The 22,666-nt window shown below is 45.2% G+C and overlaps 1 long non-coding RNA gene across 1 annotated transcript; it reads left to right on the top strand.

Annotated features, from left to right (window-relative positions):
• Positions 1-3,331: 3,331 nt before the first annotated feature.
• On the top strand, positions 3,332-10,904 carry LOC132658369 (uncharacterized). Its single transcript, XR_009597940.1, has 3 exons — positions 3,332-4,182; positions 7,500-7,638; positions 10,267-10,904. It is a non-coding gene; the product is annotated as an uncharacterized LOC132658369 (long non-coding RNA).
• Positions 10,905-22,666: the final 11,762 nt, after the last annotated feature.

Raw genomic sequence — 22,666 nt, 5'->3', positions numbered from 1 at the left:
GCAAAGGAGAAAAGGAAAGATATAAGCATCTGAGTGCAGAATTCCAAAGAATAGCAAGAAGAGATAAGAAAGCCTTCTTCAGCGATCAATGCAAAGAAATAGAGGAAAAGAACAGAATGGGAAAGACTAGAGATCTCTTCAAGAAAATTAGAGATACCAAGGGAACATTTCATGCAAAGATGGGCTCAATAAAGGACAGAAATGATATGGACTTAACAGAAGTAGAAGATATTAAGAAGAGGTGGCACGAATACACAGAAGAACTGTACAAAAAATATCTTCACGACCCAGATAATCACGATGGTGTGATCACTCACCTAGAGCCAAACATCCTGGAATGTGAAGTCAAGTGGGCCTTAAAAAGCATCAGTACGAACAAAGCTAGTGGAGGTGATGGAATTCCAGTTGAGCTGTTTCAAATCCTGGAAGATGATGCTGTGAAAGTGCTACACTCAATATGCCAACAAATTTGGAAAACTCAGCAGTGGCCACAAGACTGGAAAAGGTCAGTTTTCATTCCAATTCCAAAAAAAGGCAATACCAAAGAAAGCTCAAACTACCACACAATTGCACTTATCTCACATGTTAGTAAAGTAATGCTCAAAATTCTTCAAGCCAGGCTTCAGCAATACGTGAACCATGAACTCCCTGATGTTCAAGCTGGTTTTAGAAAAAACAGAGGAACTGGAGATCAAATTGCCAACATCCACTGGATCATGGAAAAAGCAAAAGAGTTCCAGAAAAACATCTATTTCTGCTTTATTGACTATGCCAAAGCCTTTGACTGTGTGGATCACAATAAACTGTGGAAAATTCTGAGAGAGATGGGAATACCAGACCACCTGACCTGCCTCTTGAGAAATCTGTATGCAGATCAGGAAGCAACAGTTAGAACTGCACATGGAACAACAGACTGGTTCCAAATAGGAAAAGGAGTATGTCAAGGCTGTATACTGTCACCCTGCTTATTTAACTTCTATGCAGAGTACATCATGAGAAACGCTGGGCTGGAAGAAACACAAGCTGGAATCAAGATTGCCTGGAGAAATATCAATCACCTCAGATATGCAGATGACACCACCCTTATGGCAGAAAGTGAAGAGGAGCTAAAAAGCCTCTTGATGAAAGTGAAAAGGAGAGTGAAAAGTTGACTTAAAGCTCAACATTCAGAAAACGAAGATCATGGCATCTGGTCCCATCACTTCATGGGAAATAGATGGGAAACAGTGGAAACAGTGTCAGACTTTATTTTGGGAGCTCCAAAATCACTGCAGATGGTGACTGCAGCCATGAAATTAAAAGACGCTTACTCCTTGGAAGGAAAGTTATGACCAACCTAGATAGCATATTAAAAAGCAGAGACATTACTTTGCCGACTAAGGTCCATCTAGTCAAGGCTATGGTTTTTCCAGTAGTCATGTATGGATGTGAGAGTTGGACTGTGAAGAAGGCTGAGTGCCGAAGAATTGATGCTTTTGAACTGTGGTGTAGGAGAAGACTCTTGAGAGTCCCTTGGACTGCAAGGAGATCCAACCAGTCCATTCTGAAGGAGATCAGCCCTGGGATTTCTTTGGAAGGAATGATGCTAAAGCTGAAACTCCAGTACTTTGGCCACCTCATGCAAAGAGTTGACTCATTGGAAAAGACTCTGATGCTGGGAGGGATTGGGGGCAGGAGGAGAAGGGGACAACAGAGGACGAGATGGCTGGATGGTATCACTGACTCAGTGGACGTGAGTCTGAGTGAACTCCGGGAGTTGGTGATGGACAGGGAGGCCTGGCATGCTGCCATTCATGGGGTCGCAAATAGTCAGACACGACTGAGTGACTGAACTGAACTGAAGGCATCACATTATAGCTGCTTCTCAATGGTCAGGCCAAAAGAAATTCAGGAGGGCAAAAGGTGCCCTCCATTAAGCCCTCAACTACTGAAGCCAACCCCCCCCCCCCTGCCCCCAACCATCAGTTGTGTATGTAGAGGGGACTTAGGATGAGAAGAAAGTGGATACTTCTCCTGATAGCTAAGCTGCATATGAAAGGAATGATTTCAGTAGGCTTGGCATCTTCCCATACATTGAAAAATGCTTAACTTCCTTAACTTGCAAATCTGACTGCCTTTAATGAATGGTAACCTGTTGATGTTCTGATATCTGTTTTTCTTGCAAAAACTCCTATATATCCTGCCTCCTCCTTTACCCCTTCAGATAAATCCCTTAGAGCTATCTGAAAGGCTGCCCCAGGCTTGAAATCCTCAGAAAGTTTTCCAAATAAAACAGAATTGTCAACTCTTAGTTTGTGCTTTTTTTGTTTTCCAGTGGACACTATCAAATCATTTGCCAGAAGTGACCTGTGTCACTTCTACCTGCTTTATGCGGGTGTAAACAAGCCACAGGGCCACAGTGAATTTTGAGGGAATATGGAAGTGTAAGCCAGCATGAGTTCAGGACAAAGACTTGATAATTTGAACAACAGCACCAATGATGCATAGGACAGTGTAGAAGAGGGTAACCAAAACCACCTCCCAGGGTGGTGTGGGGAGGGCTTGGCAGTCAAATCTAATTTTAAGAGTGTGGGATTTATATTGTCTGCAGTGGGGAACTTTGAGTAGGTTAGTGAGTTGTTAGAGAATGGAGGAGAAGAATGAACGGTGAAGGTGCAATAGTAGTGAATAGAAGAAATGGAAGATGTTAAGAATATTAAGATAAGCTATAGAATCAGGGTGGGGAAGCCACTGGACACTTAGTGAAGGTCATGGCCACAAGCTTCCAATCCTCCATTTGGTTGGAGAGTGGGAAGGTTGACAGATATTTTGGAGGGTTTACACTGTAGAACAACTTCCCTGATAGCTCAGTTGATAAAGAATCCACCTGCAATGCAGGAGACCCTGGTTTGATTCCTGGGTGGGGAAGATCCAGTGGAGAAGGGATAGGCTACCCATTTCAGTATTCTTGGGCTTCCCTTATGGTTCAGCTGGTAAAGAATCTGCCTGCAGTGTGGGAGATCTGGGTTCAATCTCTGGGTTGGGAAGATTCTCTAGAGAGGAGAAAGGTTACCCATTCCAATATTCTGGTCTGGAGAATTTCATGGATGGTATAGTTGTAAAGAGTCGGACACAACTGAGTGACTTTCACTTTACACTGAAGAATCAAGACTTTGGTGGGGGCATAAGGACCAACCTTCAAATCTCTAAAAGTATTCCACAGAAAACGGATTACATTTATTTCATGGTGAATTTTCAGAGTAGAATGACAACTTGTTGTTCAGTCACTAAGTCATGTTGGACTTTTTGTGACCCAATGGGCTGAAGCATGCGAGGCTTCCCTGTCCTTCACCGTCTCTCAGAGTTTGCTCAAACTATGTCCATTGTGTTGATGATGGCATCCAGCCGTCTCATTCTCTGTCATCCTTCTCCTCCTGCTTTCAATCTTTCCCAGCATCAGTTAGAATAGGAAACAGGAGTCCAAAATGGCGGTGGCTAAAAGACAAGGAAGGGAAAAGCCCACAACATAGAACAAGGGAAGGTCAAGGGAAGGTCTGATGACGGGAGTGAAGACTTCAGGTAGAACAAACAGCACTCCTGGCTAGCCCAGTTTGCATAGGGCAGGCCCAGGGGGAGGAAAACACTTACAAAAGGAGTTGCCACAACGCGCTCCCCCCCCGCCCTGCTGTGGGTGCGCTCTTTCTCTTTCTCTCTCTCTCTCCAGCGCGCTGGCGTGCTCCTCCACTCTCTTCTCTTCATGTCTTTGGGCTGGCATGCCCTCACGCTTCGAGGATGGATTCTCCTGCTATCTTTTAAATGAAATACAGCTGAAACAATGATTTGTCTAAGAGCTTTAACACGGTTTGTCTAAGACCCGAGAGCTGTGACGCGCTGAGGGCTTTAACGTCCATCACTCCAAACCTTTGTTGCAACGAGACAGAACTGAGGAGCATACACTCGCCTAACATCTATGGTGCTGTGACTTGGGTTTAACCTGGCTGAAACAACCTCGGCGCAGAAGAGGCCAAGCACAGCAGGAGACCAACTCAGCGAAACCTCCCGTGTGGAAGCAGAAAGTGAAGAAAACCCAGCGCGAGGGAAGTGCCAAGAGGCCCATCATGCTGGAGACCAGGACAGTGAAAAACAAACTCAGCAGAAAGCTCACGCGGCTCAGCCTCAGATTCCAGAAGACCTCTGGTTAAGGTAGGAGGTCCTCGCTCCTATGGCTGGAGGGACATGCCTAACAAAATCTTAATTCCTTTACAATCTTTCCTATCTTGTTTCCTTGAATTCCCCACGAACAGGTGGGTGGCAGTGGGTGCAATTGAGGGACTCTGGAGAGGCTACTCTTTGGTATGTCCCAAAGGCACTATCTGCTGGGCCCCAGTAGCTGTTACGCAAGCTGGTGGGGGTTCTTCTGTCCTTACTTTTCTCTGTGCCAAGAATCAGGCCAATGAAAACTGTAAGCACAGGTCAGGAATTTAGTAGAATTTCTGGCAGGCTATAAAGGGGATTCCTTGGCATGTTTTCCCCACTGCTTTTTCCTCCTGTCCTTCGGCTCTCTCCTGGGACTCAAGCCTAGCCAAAACTTAGGATGCCTGGCTTCAGGACCTAATGAAGCTCAGGCTCTGATATCTCATTGCAAAAATTCATTGAAAGACAAAGCAATAAGTAAGAGGTGGATTTGTTAGGATTCGGGGAGAAGCTACACTCTTCAGGATGTGGGCCATTGCTGAGGGCAAGGGCTCCGGCCATGGAATGATGCCTGGCTAGGTTTTGCTGGCGGGGTGAATTCATATGCTAATGAGTGGGAGCATCATCCCAGCCATTGGGGAACCACCCACTCCTTCATCTTTTGACAGTGCCTTGGATCTGTCCTGCCACCTCTTGGTGTGTCTGTTGCCTTACAGATTGCGAATTAAGGTTTACTTGAATTTGACTTGTCATCTTGGACCCAATTTATTTTAACTGGTTTACATTATGCCCTTGTGCTATGTCATTCTTTCAAAGGTTGTGCTCTGCCTCCTTCCCTCCTGTTTCATGCTCCTTTCTTCAGCCCCATCCAGGCCCACGCTGTTGCCTCTACAATCTTCTGGAGGGACAACCAGAAAATAGCTGGCCTTGGGAGGGAAATACTGTATAATATCCAACTTAATCCTACCTAGCACTGGTCACGCTGGAGATCTTGGGGATGCCAAACTCCAGTCTGGGTTTCCCAGGAGATCAACCTGCTTTGACCTGCCTAGGGATCTGGTCCTCAAAAGGTTGTCACTCCTCAACCTGCTCAGGGATCCGCCAGTCCCAGGGGTCCCAGGAGGTTGTCGTGCCTCGACCTGCCCAAGAACCCAGTTCTCGGGAGGCCATCACACCTCGACCTACCTGGGGATCTGCACCCTGAACTGGGGATGCCTGGCTCTCAGGTTGCAACAGTACTGGGTAGGATAAGGTTCAGAAAGACTCACCCCTAAGGAAGTCCACCCATGGAAATTGAAGGAGGCCTATTAGTTTTATTCTTTTTCTTTTCCTCCCTGTCATGACTGTCTTTCAGATGGGAAATAACCAATCCACTTCCCACAGACGCCCTTGAGATGCATCCTTGATAACCAGAAGCTGTTCAATCCTCTAACTTTGAGGAGGAATCCCTTAAAATTCTTTTGTGCCACTACGTGGCCACAATATCCACTGGGGGATGAGGAACACTGGCCTGAGAATGGGAATTTAAATTACAATACCATCCTGCAGCTACAATTATTCTGCAACAGACAAGGAAAATAGACAGAGGTCCCCTATGTCCAAAATTTTCTTTCGACTAAGAGATATTGAAGAAGGAATTCATAGGGCCTGGACTGCATCTTAGGCCTATTCATGCTAATCATGCTCAGTCACCTTTCCAATGGACTCTGAACTCTGTGCTTAGTGCCTATGAAAACAACAACAGAAGGATAAGACCCCCTCCAGACAGGGGAACCTTGAGGATCCTATCTAGGTTACTCATTACCTAAGAGAAAACATACACTAATCACCCCTTCCTCCAGACAGGCCATAAATTTTTCTGTATCTATCAGAGTGTAACCTCAGGTTTACTGGTTATTGGCTAATTGTTTGACTGTTTGAGCACATGAGCACATAGCATGTGAATGATGGGGTTATTGGGATTGTATTTTCCTCGGTTTATGTAAGTCTCAAGGAATTTGGAGTGGTGGGTTCAGACACGTACACATGGGGTATAAAAGATTTTCACAAATGCTGGTCAGGGTCCTTGGCTAAGAGGAGACTCTGCCTTGGGCCTGTCAGTGTAATAAACTGCACTCCACTATCTGCACTGTCCTTCTGAGTGAGTTTGTTTCCTGGAATGTGTGGGTACAACAATATGAGGGACCTATGTTTTAAGTATGGGATTGTTGTACTCCCTAAAAGTGAGCCTACTAGGCAGATGGTGTTGGGCACAGGTAACCAAGAGAAGGAACCCCCCATATAGGCTACCTCCTATGCCCCCCAAAAGACTGGAGCCTCCCACAGCTCCCGAGTTGTCTGGTGCTTCTTCCTTGTATCCAAACTTGCCCCCATATCCCAGAGCACCCCCTCCACAAAAGCCAGCTCGAGTATGTCCCTTAGTTGAAATTGGAGGAGAATTTGGACCACCTCAGGTCCATAAGCCCTTCTCCCTTTTAGAACTAAGACAGATCAAACAAGACCTGGGAAGCTATACAGATGACCCAGGCAAATATAACGTTCCAACATATTACCTTGGCCTTTGACTTGACGTGGAAGGACATCATGGCCATATTTAGTCAAACTTTATCTGACCTTGAACATACTAAGGTTTTAAAGGAAGCCCAAAAGTATGCAATGGGGCTTCACATGTCAAGTGATAGATACCCAGTAGGGGAAACTGCAGTCCCCTCCTCCTATCTTAATTGGAATTATAATGACCCTGAGCACATCTGAGAAAGGGATCATTTTCTAATCTGTGTAAAGGCAGGACTGAAAGCAGCCCAACAAAAAGTAATTAGCTATGCCTGGGTCTCAGCAATAACTCAGGAGCCCAGTGAGAACCCCATCGCCTTTCTGGAAAGGCTAAAAGAGGCCCTCCAAAAGTTTACCAATCTGGACTTAGACTCTTATGAGGGACAGGTGATTTTAAAGGACAAATTCCTGTCCCAATGTGCATCTGATATCAGAATTAAGTTACAACAGCTACAGCAGCAGGACCCTGCTTCCTCTTTAGATGAGATGGTCCAGACAGCCACCAATACCTTTTATAACAGAGAACAGGAGAAGGAGGCCAAGGCCCAGGAGAGGGAGAGAAGGAAAGAGACAAGGCATGCCTAGATGTTGGCCACCCTTCAGGGAAGCCCTATGGCAAACCCCAGTCCTTGTAGGACAAGGCACAAGGCAAATGCCTAATCTGTAGACAAGAGGGGCATTGGGCCAAAGAGTGTCCAAATTGGGACAAGTCTCCTAAAATGGCTTGCTACAAATGCTATCAACTGGGACATTGGGCTGCACTCTGCCTTCAGGACCCAAGAGCCTGAAGTTCAAGTGCCAAGCCTTCCTTCACAATGGTTCAACAGGACTGAAGCGGCCCGCTCCAGCTAGCCTGCCTGTCACAGATAATCATCATGGGGCTGGAGCCAAGGGTGCAACTGGATGTGGCAGGTAGGTCCAAGAATTTCTTGGTTGACACGGGGGCTACCTACTCTGTCTTGATCTCCTACTCTGGAGCCTTCTCCTCCTAAACCTGTACCATTTTGGGTGCTATAGGAAAAACAACTACTAAAAGATTCACCCAAGCTCTTCTTTGTTGCTGGGACAGACAAATATTTTCCCACCAGTTTTTGGTGGTCCCTGAGTGTCCTACTCCCTTAATGGGAAGAGACATACTCTCTAAACCGGGGACCACCCTTGTGATGGGAAGCTTTTCAGCCCCTAGAACTCTACAGCTCCTGGTTACTACTGAAGAACCCATTACACATTCTCCAATAGGGAGGGTCCAAAAACTATGGGAAGACAAAATTAACCCACAGGTGTGGGACCAGGGGATTCCTGGATGAGCCCACCAAGCTGAACCAGTCATCATTGTCCTCTGAGATCCCACTCAGTTTCCTAACTGGAAACAACATCCCCTTAAAAGAGAAGCTCAGGAAGGACTACAGCTTTTAATAAATAAATTCCTTGCTTGTGGGCTACTGGTCCCCACCAGTTCACTATGTAACACCCCAATCCTCTCAGTAAAGAAAAAGGACAGAACCTGGAGAATGGTTCAAGATCTCCGGATCATAAATGAAGCTGTAGTCCCCCTCCATCCCACAGTACCCAATCCTTATGTAATCTTGGGAGAAATCCTACCCAGTGCGAAATGGTTTACAATCTTGGATCTCAAGGATGCATTTTTTTTTTTTTTTTTGCATACCACTGGCTAAAGAATCCTAATATCTTTTTGCCTTTGAGTGGGAGGCCCCAGGAGAAAAACACCAACAGATGACTTGGACAGTATTACCTCCGGGGTTCAGAGATAGCCCCCACCTGTTTGGACAGGCCCTTAGCCGGGATCTCCTAGATCTGGAGCTGGGACCTAATGGGAAAATATTACAATATGTAGATAACCTACTATTCTGCTCTCTAGATGAGAAAAAGTGCCCAACAACATGCAATTCAGGTTCTAAACTTTTTGGCAGAAAGGGGATATAAAGTCTCCCATGCTAAGGCACAAATGGTCGAGACAAAAGTCACTTACCTGGGAGTTCAGATCACACACGGGTCTAGGAAGCTGTCCTCTGATCTAGTACAAGGACTCCTCCAGTTCCCCTCCCCCACGACTCAGAAACAATTGCGAGCTTTCCTGGGCCTAACTGGGTATTGTAGAATCTGGATACCCAACTATGGTCTAATTGCCCAGCCCTTATATGGAAGCTTGCTTCCCTGATGGCTCAGACAGTAAAGCGTCTGCCCACAATGCGGGAGACCCGGGTTCAATTCCTGGGTCGGGAAGATCCCCTGGAGAAGGAAATGGTAATCCACTCCAGCACTCTTGCCTGGAAAATCCCGTGGACAGAGGAGCCTGATAGGCTACAGTCCATGGGGTCGCAAAGAGTAGGACACGACTGAGCGACTTCACTTATATGAAAGCTTAAAGGGGCAGGATGTATCAATCCCACTGACGTAGGGAACTCTTCAAAAGAAGGCAGAGGCTACACTACAACAGGCCTTAACTCAGGTACCTGCCTTGAGGTTACCAGGCCCATAAAAAGGATTCCAACTTTATGTCCATGAAAGAGAGGGAATAGCCTTGGGAGTGTTAACTCAAAGGTTGGGATATGAGCCTCAGCCTGTAGCTTACTTATCCAAGAGGCTTGACCCAACTGCCCGAGGCTGGCCCCCCTGCCTTCGAAATCTTGCAGCTATAGCAATCATGATAGAAGATGCTTTAAAACTCTCCTTTGGGGGCAAATTAACTATTTTTACCAGCCACCAAGTAAAACAACTCCTAAATGGGAGAGGCCATTTATGGATGTCTGATTCATGAGGTCACAAAGAGTTGAACATGATTGAGCGACTGAACTGAACTGAACTGATCAAAGAATCCTCAGATATCAAGTAATGCTGATGGAAAATCCAGGCCTCACTATATCCCCTTGTGAGGTTCTTAACCCAGCCACCCTCCTGCCTACCCCCGAGGGCTCTCTCCTCTTTCACTCTTGTCTAGAATCCTTGGACCACTGGACAAAACCCCGAGAGGGATTGTCAGAAGATCCTGTGACCAATCCTGAGGAAATCTGGTACAATGATGGAAGCAGCTTTTTCTTAGCTGGAAAAAGAAGAGCCGGATATGCAGTAGTTTCCGATTTTGAGATCATAGAGGCTAAGCCTCTGCCACTAGCAGTCAAGGTACCAGGACATGACTCCTGGATTCACCACTCATGAGTCAAGCCATGGAAGAAAACAGAAGAGGACACTCAATACACCTGTGAACCCCTAGGAGATCTCAGATACCTATTCAAAACTACAAATGAGTGCCATTCTAATGAACAACCCCAAAATCTGGTTTCTGGGGATAAGATTTCTCAGGATACCTCTAAACAGCCAATACAGCTTGATAGGGGCTGTACTCCAAAACAGGCAGGAGATAAATCTTCTGATCCCTGAACAAGGAAGGACTTGAGCCATCCTGGCGAAGTAAATTTGGAATTGGCTAATGCCCCTACTAGTCCTTGTTAAGCCACATTGATGCTGGTTATGATTGTTTCATGTATTGTCAATTGTCTAAGCTGTTTTGTCTCTGTCCAGGTCAACAAGCTACAACATACAGTGCCAGTTCAACAAACATGCAAAACTACAGCCGACCGTGGAAAATATCACTCACTCTTAGATGGACACCACTATGAAGACTCTGAGGCCTGAGACTAGCAAGAGGGGGAGGCCCAATACCCCTCACCATCCCAATTCAACAGGAAGTAGCCAGAAAGACCTCGACGCCCCTATTCTCAGAGAACTGGACTTCCCATCTCTTGAGGGGGGAATGTTAGGTAGTTAAATAGGAAACAGGAGTCCAAAATGGCGGTGGCTAAAAGACAAGGAAGGGAAAAGCCTGCAAAAATAGAACAAAGGAAGGTCCAAGGACCATAGTGAAGACCTCAGGTAGAACAAATAACACTCCTGGCTAGCCCAATTTGCATAGGGCAGACCCAGGGGGAGGAAAAAACATACAAAAGTAGGAGCCAAAGCGCGCTCACTCTCTCTCTCTCCCCTGCCTGCATGCACTCTCTCTCTCTCTCTCTCTCTCTCTCTCTCTCTCTCTCTCTCTCTCTCGCACGCTGGCGCACTCCTCCACTCTCTTCTCTTCATGTCTTTGGGTTGGCATGCCCTCACGCTTCGAGGAGGGATTCTCCTGCTATCTTCTAAATAAAATATGGCTGTACCACTGATTTGTCTAAGAGCTATAACACAGTTTGTCTAAGACTCAAGAGCTGCGACGTGCCAAGGGCTTTAATGTCCATCGCTCCAAATCTTTGTTGTGACGAGACGGAACTGAGGAGATACGCTCACCTGGAAGACTACATTTACTTTATGGTGAATTTTCAGAGTAGAACGACAACTTGTTGTTCAGTCACTAAGTCATGTTGGACTATTTGTGACCCAGTGGACTTCAGAGTGCGAGGCTTCCCTGTCCTTCACTATTTCTCAGAGTTTGCTCAAAATATATCCATTGTGTTGATGATGCCATCCAGCCATCTCATCCTCTGTCATCCTTCTCCTCCTGCTTTCAATCTTTCCCAGCATCAGGGTCTTTTCCAATCAGTCAGTTCTTCACATCAGATGGCCAGAATATTGGAGCTTTAGCTTCAGCATCAGTCCTTCCAATAAATATTCAGGACTGAGTTCCTTCAGGATTGACTGGTTTGATCTCCTTGCAGTCTAAGGGACTCTCAAGAGTCTTCTCCAGGACCACAGTTTGAAACAATTAATTCTTTCGTGCTCAGCCTTCTTTTATAGTCCAATTTTCATATCCATACATGACTACTGGAAAAACCATAGCTTTGACTATACAGATCTTTGTTGAGAAAGCGATCTCTACTTTTTAATATGCTGCCTAAGTTTGTCATAGTTTTCCTTCCAAAGAGCAGGTGTCTTTTAATTTTGTGGCTGCAACCACCATCCACAGAGACTTTGGGGCCCATGAAAATAAAATATGCCACCGTTTCCATTTTTTTACCCATCTATTTGCCATGAAGTGATGGGACCAGAGGCCATGATCTTAGTTTTTTGAATGTTGAGTTTTAAGCCAGCTTTTTCACTTTCCTCTTTCACCTTCATCATGAGGTTAAGTGGGGGGAAGTCAGATTTAACTTGATAACAACTTCTGATGTTAACTTACCATGTTATTCAAACTGTTTGCCAAGTACCTTGCCTGACTGCGGTATGGATGATGTTTGAAAATGGTGATTTACTTCTTGCTCTCAGTTTCTAGGGAAGAAGGAATGAAAAAGTAATACTCTTGGCTAAGAGGGGGTGGTGAACCAAAGGTTTGTGGTATTCTACAACTATGCTGAAGAAAGCTTCCAGCTCCCACCCTTCCTTGTGTTTTGTAGGCAGTTAAATGAAGTTAAAAGAAGAGGTAAGCAAAGGAGTAAGTGCCTGGTTGGAAAGGAGGCAGAAGCTCTCTCTGGGGAAAGACGGGTAGTCCACACTGAGACTGGTTCCCCTCCTGTGAGGTCTGTAGGAAGGGGCAGAACTTCTGACTGGACATCAGTGTGCACCATAACCTGATGGCTGAATATGTGGCCTTCATAGGAAATGGTGTGATCCCCTAGGTCTGGCCCTTGCTCCACCTGGGCCTTGGGAGGGGCTCCTCTGTGACCTGCCCAGGCACAGAGAGCACTGACTGTCCCCATGCAGTTGAGAGAACTGGTGTATGATGGGGACAGAATAATGTCTGCACAAACACCCCCACACTTCATTTTCCTTTTGACACCACATAGTTTGGAAATATCAAAGGAGTTTGTGGAGGAGGGAAAAGAGAGGGATATAAGTTCTCTCTGGTCTGGAGGGGAGAGAATATTGAACTTGAGCAAAAGATGAAGGTATATGATATGAATTATAAAATGAGAGTGAGCAGAGTATAGCACTTAGGAACTCAATGCTGGAGCCAGAGGACTTGCGTTCAAACCACAGTTTGGACATCTGTGTGATTCTTGGACAAGTTACTCTGTTGGTGCCTCAGGTTCCCCATGTTTAAATAGGGGATAATAACAGAGCCAGGTGAGTTAAAGTGTGTAGGGTGCTTCTATTCATGGTGAGTGCTATATCAGTTTTTTTAAAGTTGTCGATTATTAATAAAAAACACAATGTGAGAGCTGTGAGTGAAGTTTTGTTTGGAGCAAAATGAGGACTATCGCCTTGGAGACAGACTCTCACATAGGTCTGAGGAACTTTGCCAAAGAAATGTGTGTGTGTGTGTGTGTGTGTGTGTGTGTGTGTGTGTGCATGCGTGCATGTGTGTGTGAGCCCAGTGCATATCTTTTTTTGATGAAGGGGGTACATGCAGTTAAGTACACGTTTGGCAGAGGCTTGCTGCTAGTCGTGAGGAACAGATGTCTCCATTTTGTAGATATAAGAAAGTACAAGATACCAGGCTCATAAACTCTTTTCTTGAAAGTGTTTCTTCCAGTTTTCCCAGAGCACTAAGAGCCTTATTCCTGATCTCTGCCCTGAAGACCTTGCAGGTGGTGTTGAAAATCACTGATGCCAGCGACTGGTGACTCCATCTGTACTGTGCCCGATGGTAAGGGACAAATTCTTACCTGTTCCACCTGCTAGATGTGAGGAGCTTGTCTGGGCCTTGGGGGCTGCCTCAAGGTCATGTCTTGGTTTGAGAGACGATTGGTCCATCTCTGGCTTTGCAGGCCAAAGTCTCTGTAGGTCAAAGGAGAGTGAGAAACACACTTCAGACAGCAGGAGGGCCATCTCATAAGGGGAGAGTGGCCCCAGGGTATGAGTTTGTTGCCTTTATGCTCATGCTTGTGCTAAGTCACTTCAGTCGAGTCCAACTCTTTGTGACCCCATGGACTGTAGCCCTCCAGGCTCCTCTCTCCTTGGGATTTCCCAAGCAAGAATACTGGAGTTGGTTGCGATTTTCTCTTCCAGAGGATCTTCCTGACCCAGGGATCAAATCCATCTCTTTTATGTCTCTTGTATTGGCAGGCGAGTTCTTAACAACTACCGCCACCTGGAAAGCCCTTAGTGACATTTTAGGGATTGGAAGTGAGGCATGCTGGAGTGGAGTGTCAGCTTTTTGCCAGCTGTGTGATTGCCGTGCAGGGCCATCCAGCTGTGAATAAAGGTGCAGCTTTGTGGGCCTCCAGGCCTGAGCAGGACAAGTGGAGGAGAGCTGACCTCCAGCTGCTCTGGGGGCTGCCTCAGGACCGCTGCTTGGAGTCAAGCCTGTTTTTTCCCTTCTGACATCTAGCTGGCCTGAAGGTTGTATAGTTTTATTGACTTCCTAGAGCCTTATGACAGCTGATGCCATGGTCAACACGGATGAAAGTGTGAGGGGCTGTGGTGTGATACCAAAGGGACCCAACTAAATATTGAGCCTGGCTTGTCTTGGCTGAGCACTTTATCAACAATCCCACCAGTCTCTGCATTTTGCTCTTAAAAGCGCAGTTTGTGTGTGTGTGTGTGTGTGTGTGTGTGTGTGTGTGTGTGTGTGTGTTTGTGTGTATAAGGGGGATTAAATGCTAGGGTGAAATGGTCTCCATTGGGGTGAAATGTACTCCTGCTTCCAGCTGGTGGCTCATCCCGGTTCATCAGAAATGGTTTCCTAACAACAGAAACAGATTCAAAGTCTTCAAACAATCTTACGGTTACCAATGCAGAAATGAGGGAGAGAGATAAATTGAGAGTTTGGGATTAACATATACATGCAACTATACAAGGAACTACTGCATAGCACGGTGAACTCTACTTAATATTCTATAGTAGCCTGTATGGGGAAAGAATCTATAAAAGAATGGATACATGAATTGCACAAGGGAATCACTTTTCCATGCAGCTAAAACTAATACAGTATTGTAAATCAACTATACTCCAATATACAATAAAAATTAAATAAAAAGGAAAGTTTACCTCTAGAGACCCGTAGGGCCCTTTAGACTTGTAGGATTCTGGATATGATGCTGGAGAGGGCAGAGCGGGTGCAGAAATCTCGACATAATCTGAGGTTGTGTTTTCTTGGCTTTGGTGTGCTTTGGCTTCTAGTGGGCGCCTTTGACTCAACTTTGGAAGATTCTAATACAAGGGCCCATAGACATGGGGTTAGTTGAAGGCTCAGAGAACAAAACTTTCTTGATTGAGCAGACCTAACTGCTGGCCATTGTGTGGGAGCCAGGAGGAAGGACCAGGACTGAGAAACAGCTAGATGGATCTGACTTGTGTCCTGAAAACAAACAAACAAACAAACAAAAAAACCCACCATAAAACAAAAAGCGAAGTCTTCACTGAAGACCTCCTGAGGACTGAACTGGAGATGATACATACCACATGGCCCAGCTTGTTGTGAAAACTGCTTTTCCAACTCAGGTCCCAAATCTCTGTCATTTCCTAGCCGTAAAATATCTTGTCTTTGTTGCCTCACATTTTGACTCACCTTGTTCACCTTCCCTGCTTCTGTAATGGCCAATAGGCACATGAAGATATTCAATATCATTTGACATTAGGGAAATGTGAATCAAAATGACAATAAGATAGCACTTCATACTCATTAGAATAACTATTGGTAAAAGACACCTGAAATATTGACAAACGTGGAGAAATTGGAACCCCTCTTTATATTGCTGGTGGGAATGTAAAGTGTGCAGCTGCTGTGGAAAACAGTATGGCAGTTCCTCAAAAAATTAAATATAGAATTATGATATGATCTAGGAATCCCAATTTTGGGTATATATCCTAAAGAAGTATAAGCAGAGACTCGAACAGATATCTGTACTCCAATGTTGTTGGCAGCATTCTTTACAAAAACCGGAATGCAGAAGCAACCCAAGTGTCCACCAGTAGATGAATCTGTAAACTAAATGTGATACATGCACACCATAGAATATTATTCTGCTTTACAAAGAAAGGAAACTTTTGACAACATGGATAAAATCTGAAGGAATAATGCTAAGTGAAACAACTCCATGACAAGTTTCTTCTTATTATGTAAGGTTCCTGGAGTAGTTAAATTCATGGAGACAGAAAGAAGAATGATGACTGCCAAGGGCTTGGGAAAGGGAGGAACTGGAGTTAATGTTTGATGGGTACAAAGTTTCAGTCTGGGACAATAAAACAGTTCTGGGGGTAGATGGCTGTGATGGTTGTACAATAGTATGAATGTATTTAATTGCACAGAATTGTACACATGAAATGGTACATTTTATGCTATGTATGTTTTGTCATAATCACTAAATAGATAAGGATTAAAAGAATAGTGTGGTGTATCTCTTACATACTTTGACTTCTAGAATATTTGTGTCTGTATATTTAAAGTGGACTTCTTGTAGATAGCATGGATATGAGTTTTGCATTTTGTAAAATCCAATTTTACAATTTCTGCCTTTTAATTGTGGTGTTTAGACTGTTTACATTTACTGTGATTATTAGCATAACATCAGACATGACTGAGCGACTGAACAACAACAACAAACTATTTTCAATGAAATTCTAGCCAAAGACTTACAGGGACTACATTTAAACCAAGGAGTCTTCCTTATATATGTGGATGATTTATTAATAGTAAACTTGGATTTAGAGCACTGCTTGTCTAACACTATCACAGTGTTTGATCACCTGGCCTGCTGCAGCTATGAGGTCTTTATTGTAGTAAAAGCTCAAATCTGCCAACGACAAGTGACTTACTTAGGATTCCAGTTACAAAAAGAGATCCAGAGCTTGTTAGCCAACTGAAAGCAGACTACGTGTAAACTGGACATTCCAAAAGGCCTCTGACAACTCTGAAGTTTCCTCGGGAAGCCTGGATTTTGTTGCTATGGATACCAAACTTTGGGATAATTGCAAAGCCATTATACCATGCTTTGAAAGGTGCAGATTCTGAACATTTGGTTTGGGCAGGAAACGAGACTTTAAAACTTAAGCTCACAACTACACCAGCCCTGGGTCTGTCAGACCTCCAGAAAGAATTCAAACTCTGTATGCATGAGAGGCAGGGGCTGGCCTGGGGTAATCAAACAACCAGTGGGAACATTCCCTGACCAGTGGCTTATCTTTCAAAGTAGCTAGACACCACAGCCACCAGCTGGTGCCACGGCTTACACACAGTAACCTCCACCTAAATTTTTTTTAAGAACAAGAATGGTTGGTGGTTCCCCTCACACTCTGCTGTTTCTTTCTCTCTGATGCCTGCTTTCTGTTTTCTCTGCAGAGAAAGCCTGTTCTCCCCCTTATCCACAACCTGTTCTTTTTGTAAGTTGAATTTTTTATTGGAGTATAGCTGATTAACAATATTGTGATAATTTCAGGTGGAAAGCAAAGGGACTCAGCCATACATACACATGTATCCATTCTCTCCTAAAGTCCCCCTCCTATCCAGGATGCCACATAACATTGAACAGAGTGCCCAGTGCTACACAATAGGTCATTGTTTATTACTCATTTTAAACAGCACTGCCCACAACCCATTCTTTCTACCATGCTCAGGCCCTCTAGGAAAACTTCCTGAACCTGTTATAACCTTCCTGGCCACTCCTGGCTGGGTTCGGCAATTTACCCTGGTTCTCCTCCAGTATGTAGCCCTCATCACCCCTAATCTGACCCCGGAACCCCTTTTCACAGTCCCCAAGGGTGCTATTTGCATGAAATACAGTATAGATTTGCCTTGATCCAAGCAGGCCTCCATCAGTCTGGGGGTTTAGACTTACTGAAGTTTTTTCTTTTCCTCAAAGCCTTCTTCGAGCCCATCAGCTTGCTCTGAACTCCCACAGGGAGCTGACATGAAGCCTCCACCCTATGCCAGGGCTGTGCAGTCACTGTGCACCCTTTATTCACCTTAGCATCCAACTTACCCACGAAGGGGTCAGGTACCCCAAATCTCAGAGAGGGCGCTGGGGCTTAGCAAGGGGAAGTTGCAGCCGAGGCCTACGGTAACAATGTAATTCATCATTCGAACCTGGACACTTTTGAAATGGGAATCAGTTCAGTTCAGTTCAGTTGCTCAGTCGTGTCCGACTCTGTATGACCCCATGAACTGTAGCACTCCAGGCCTCCCTGTCCATCACTAACTCCCAAAGTTCACCCAAACTCATGTCCATCGAGTCGGTGTTGCCATCCAGCCATCTCATCCTCTGTCATCCCTTCTCCTCCTGCCCCCAATCCCTCCCAGCATCAGAGTCTTTTCCAATGAGTCAACTCTTCTCATGAGGTGGCCCAAGTATTGGCATTAGTTCTTAGCATCAGTTCGTCCAAAGAACACTCAGGACTGATCTCCTTTATAATGGACTGGTTGAATCTCCTTGCAGTCCAAGGGACTCTCAAGAGTCTTCTCCAACACCACAGTTCAAAAGCATCAATTCTTCGGTGTTCAGTTTCCTTCACAGTCCAATTCTCACATCTTTACTTGATGGAGACTGCTAATCTCTAGGGTGGAACAGCACACTGGGATTCTCACCAGCCACATCCTTTGTCATTTGGCCCTTTTCAGGGACTGCTAGAAATGGCTTTTCATTTTTATCCATCTGAGGGTTCTGGTTGAACTGAAGCTCTGGAGGGCTGAGGCCCTTAGTGTTCCCCTTTCCTGTTGCTCCCACCATGCCAGCATGGGGTAGTGTTTCCACATTTATTTCAGGAGAATGGATGTCCCAGACTGCCCATTACTCTCAAGTGGTTGGTTTCGTGGGAGGCACTGGCCCAGCCTCAGGGGCTCAGCAGCATTTGCAGTGGTGTGACTTGGTCTGCAGAGGGTGCCCCCCTCCCAGCAGCTGCCCAAGGGTTCCTGCAAGTCCCAGATCTGAGAACCAGGTAGGTGGCACATTGGTAAAGAATCCACCTGCTAATGCTGGAGACTCAGGAGACATAGGTTTGATCCCTGGGTTCGGAAGATTTCCTGGAGGAGGAAATGACCATCTACTCCAGTATTTTTGCCTGGAAAATCCCATGGACAGAGGAGTCTGACAAGCTAAAGGCCATGGGGTCACAAAAAGTCCAACATGACTGAGTGCACACACACACACACACACACACACACACACACACACACACACACCAGAGTTGGCTTCTCACCTCCTGGAAGCAGGCTTGAGTGGGCACAGGGTAGTTGATGCCATGGATGTTAAAGATGACAGGAGGCAAGGTCCTGGTGGTGTTACATGAAACTGAGAGCTGTTAGAGAAAGAGGGAGAGAGGTTGGCCTAGCTGATCCTCGGTGTGTGGAGAGCCCCAGAGTGACCCTGTGGCATGACCCTTCACCTTGACAGCCTGGGAGGACCAGGCATTAATGAACCTCTGGATGTTGGTGACCAGGTTACTTGGGCCAAGCAGCAACGAGGTCCCAATATTCACAATGGCCTGACATCCACTGAAACAAAAAATAACCATCCCATTCATAGAGATGCTGAGAGACAGTGAACAAAACAGGCACCAGTGCATATAAGATGGTGGAGGAATAGGACGGGGAGATCACTTTCCCCCCCACAAATTCATCAAAAGAACATTTGAATGCTGAGTACATTCCGCAAAACAACTTCTGAATGCTGGTAGATGACATCAGGCACCCAGAAAAGCAGCCCATTGTCTTCGAGAGGAGGTAGGAAAAAATATAAAAGATAAAAAGAGAGAGAAAAGAGGTAGGGATGGAGATCTGTCCCAGGGAGGGAGTCTTAGAAAAGAGAGAAGTTTCAAACACCAGGAAACACTCTAACTGGCAAGTCTGTGGTGAGCCTTGAAACCTCAGAGGGCAACATAAGTGGGAGGAAAAATAAATAAATAATTAAAACCCAAAGATTACCTGCCCAACGGTAACTCCCAGTGGAGAAGCAGCCCAGATGACCGCATCCACCACTAGCAAGCAGGGGCTGGGCAGGGAGGTGCGGGCTGCACTGCTTAGAGTAAGGACTGGGCCTGAATGCCCCTAGGGCAATCGAGGGAACTAGCTCGAGGTAGCAAACCAGATCATGGGATAGCTATCCCGTGAAAGACCCTAACCTAAGACACCTCCAGGCCCACTCACAGAACAAAGAACTGAGCAGAGCTAGTCAGCTGCAGACCGGCTTATCCCCCGCAGGAGACAGGCAGGTGAGGGCAGCCAGAGCAGGAAGGGGGCAACCGCGGCCCCAGAGAGGCATCATCTACCAAACTGCAAGCAAGCTTCATTGCTAACCAAGACTTCTTGAGATTCTGGACGGTAGACATCTGCTAGGAGGGTCGCAGCCAGAGATCAGCTACCCAGAAGAGACACACGGCACACCTGAGAAGGTGCACCAGTTGTACACCCAGAAAACTGATCGGCAGGGACGGGGAGATGATAAGTCTCAGAGACTGCGCTCACCAAGCCCCTGGTCACCTGAGCTGCTTGGACCTTTGAAGGGCACAAAACGCAGGCCCAACCGAGTTTGCACCTTTGAGGAGTACCTGAACCTGAGCAGCTTAGACCTGGGAAGTGCATAAAACCCAGGGCCTGCCTGACAGTTCCTGGCCGAGCAACATAGAGCCTAAGAAGCGTAGACAGGGAAAGCACACACGCTGTGCGTAGGGGCAAACCCAGTGTGGCTGAGTCACTGTGAGCACAAGCCAGTGTTATTTTTTTGCAGTTTCTCCCTCCCCACAGCATGACTGAACAAGGGAGCCTAAAAAAGTGTCCACCACCACCCCCTTGGGTCAGGGTGGAAATTAGACACTGAAGAGACCAGCAAACAGAAGAAGCTAAAACAAACAAGAGGGAATCGCCTTGTAAGTGACAGGTACAATAGATTAAAACCCTGTAGTTAGCACTGACTACATAGGAAAGGGCCTTGAGAAGTAAAAGCCGGATCAAGGAACTATCTGAAAATGAACTGACCCCACACAATCCACAACAACAGAGAAAGTCCTAGATATGTTTTTACTAATATCATTTTTTAAATTAAAAAAATTAAAAAAAATTTAAGTCCTCTATTACTCCTTTAATTTTCATTTTTATAACCTACTACTACGTTGCAAAAAAGATCCTATTTTTAAAAGCAAACTTCATATATATATTATAATTTTTGTGACTTTGTTTTTTTCTTTAATATTGTATTTTTGAGAATCCAACCTCTACTCTAGATTTTTAATCTTTGCTTTTTAGTATTTGTTATCAATTTTGTACCTTTAAGAACCCAATCTTCAGTACTCATTTTTACTTGGGAGCGAGATCACTGGCCTGATTGCTCTCTCCCCCTTTGGACTCTCCTTTTTCTCTACCAGGTCGCCTCTATCTCCTCCCTCCCCCTTCTTTTCCCTACTCAACTCTGTCAATCTCTTTCTGTGTTCTGGACTGTGGAGAACACTTAGGGAACTGATTACTGGCTGGATCTGTCTCTCTCCTTTTGATTCCCCTCTTTATCCCCCTGGCCACCTCTGTCTCCTTCCTCCCTCTTTTCTCCTCTGTATAACTCCTTGAACATCTCTGAGCAGTCCAGATTGTGGAGAGCACATAGGGAAGTGATTACTGGCTAGCTTGCTCTCTCCCCTATTGATTCCCCCTCTTCTCCTGGTCATCTGTATCTATCTCCCTCCTCCCTCTTCTCTTCTCCATGTAACTCTGTGAACCTCTCTGGGTGTCCCTCACTGTGGAGAAACTTTTCATCATTAACCTAGATGTTTTATCATTGATGCTGTATACATGGAGAAGTCTTGAGGATACTGTAAGAATAAGACTGAAAACCAGAGGCAGGAGGCTTAAGTCTAAATCCTGAGAACACCAGAGAACTCCTGACTCCAGGGAACATTAATTGACAGGAGCTTATCAAATGCCTCCATACCTACACTGAAACCAAGCACCACCCAAGGGCCAACAAGTTCCAGAGCAAGACATACCATGCAAATTCTCCAACAACACAGGAACATAGCCCTGAGCTTCAATATACAGGCTGCCTAAAGTCACACCAAATCCACTGACATCTCATAAATTATTACTGGGCACTTCATTGCACTCCAGACAGAAGAAATCCAGCTCCACCCACCAGAACACCAACACAAGCTTCGCTAAACCTTGACAAGCCACCTGTCTAAACCCACCCACAGTGAGGAAACTCCACAATAAAGAAACTCCACAAACTGCCAGAATACAGAAAGGCAACCCCAAACACAGCAATATGAAGAAGATGAAAAGGCAGAGAAATATCCAGCAGGTAAAGGAACAAGATAAATGCCCACCAAACCAAACAAAAGAGGAAGAGATAGGGAATCAATCTGATAAAGAATTCCAAATAATGATAGTGAAAATGATCCAAAATCTTGAAAACAAAATGGAGTTATAGATAAACAGCCTGGAGATAAGGATTAAGAAGATGCAAGAAAGGTTTAACAAGGACCTAGAAGAAATAAAAAAGAGTCAATATATAATGAATAATGCAATAAATCACATAAAAAACACTCTGGAGGGAAACAACAGTAGAATGAAGGAGGCAGAAGATAGGATAAGTGAGGTAGAAGATAGAATGGTAGAAATAAATGAAATGGGGGGGGGGGAACAAGTTAAAAGAAATGAGGACAATCTCAGAGACGTCTGGGACAATGTTAAACACCCCAACATTCGAATCAGAGGAGTCTCAGAAGAAGAGGACAAAAAGAAAGACCATGAGAAAACACTTGAGGAGATAATAGTTGAAAACTTCCCTAAAATGGGGAAGGAAATAATCACACAAGTAGTATTGGAGTGGGTTGCCATTGCTTTCTCCCCAAGAAACCCAGAGAGTCCCAAACAGGAAAAACACAAGGTGAAACATCCCAAGACACATATTAATCAAATTAACAAAGATCAAACACAAAGAACAAATATTAAAAGCAGCAAGGGAAAAACAACAAACAACACACAAGGGGATTCCCATAAGGATAACAGCTGATCTTTCAATAGAAACTCTTCAGGCCAGGGGGCAATGGCAGGACATACTTAAAGTGATGAAAGAAAATAACCTACAGCCCAGATTACTGTACCCAGCAAGGATCTCATTCAAATATGAAG

The sequence above is a fragment of the Ovis aries genome, chromosome 21, assembly GCF_016772045.2.
Source record: "Ovis aries strain OAR_USU_Benz2616 breed Rambouillet chromosome 21, ARS-UI_Ramb_v3.0, whole genome shotgun sequence".
Classification (NCBI taxonomy): Eukaryota; Metazoa; Chordata; class Mammalia; order Artiodactyla; family Bovidae; genus Ovis; species Ovis aries.
Note: the sequence above shows the minus strand (reverse complement) of the source record. Positions and strands in the feature narration are given on the sequence as shown.